This window comes from Capsella rubella, unplaced genomic scaffold (assembly GCF_000375325.1).
Source record: "Capsella rubella cultivar Monte Gargano unplaced genomic scaffold, Caprub1_0 scaffold_2, whole genome shotgun sequence".
Classification (NCBI taxonomy): domain Eukaryota; kingdom Viridiplantae; phylum Streptophyta; class Magnoliopsida; order Brassicales; family Brassicaceae; genus Capsella; species Capsella rubella.
The window spans coordinates 5,565,536-5,566,331 of record NW_006238922.1 but is presented as its reverse complement, the minus strand read 5'-3'; positions in this window follow the sequence as shown (position 1 = coordinate 5,566,331).

Genomic DNA, 796 nt, shown 5'->3' with positions numbered 1-796 from the left:
GATGAAGAGCTTCATGAGTAAGTTTAGCTGCGCCTCCACCACCACAGCTTTTGCAGACACTACTCCGCAGGATGCTAGACCAGTGCAGCGTCGTTTGTCCACGAGTGATGTCCCAGCACGCTACAGAACTCCTTCTCCATCACGTCATTCCGCTTATGAGTATAGAGAGCATAATGTTTCTTCTTCTCCTCTAAGACAGTCCTCCCCTGAGCTTAGGGCTAGCAAGAAGTAGGAGAAAAGGAAAAAGAAGAAGGCAGCGAGACGGAAGGCAAAAGCCAGTTCATCACACTTGTCAGAGGAGCATCATGTTGAGGATCTGACCATGGATCAAGCTGAGGATCACATTGAGGACCTGACTGTTGATCCAGGTGCGTATCATTTCCAAGACCTCACTGCGGATCCTGTCGAGCAGAACGTTGAGCAACCAGCAGAGGCTCCTCCTGTCCCGCCTGCACCAGGTGCTTATACAAGCGAGTCCATGACTCAATACCTGGATTGCTATTTTCAGTAAGGTACCACTCCAAACCTTCATCTGTATATACCATTGCATTTTCATACTTTTGTTTGTTTGATTCTCAAACCAACTCTCAAATTTTTATTACACAAGAGACTGTGTAATTTAAATTTGGGGGAGGGTTTGGGATGACATTTGATGTTGTGTTCTCTTTTCTTATTTTGAATTTTTAGCATATAATTTGCATTCATATATGTGCATTGAAAACCCCTAAAAATTTGAAAGATTTTCAAAAAAAATCTTTAAAAACAGAGTGATCATGTAGCTTGCATTTGCATATTA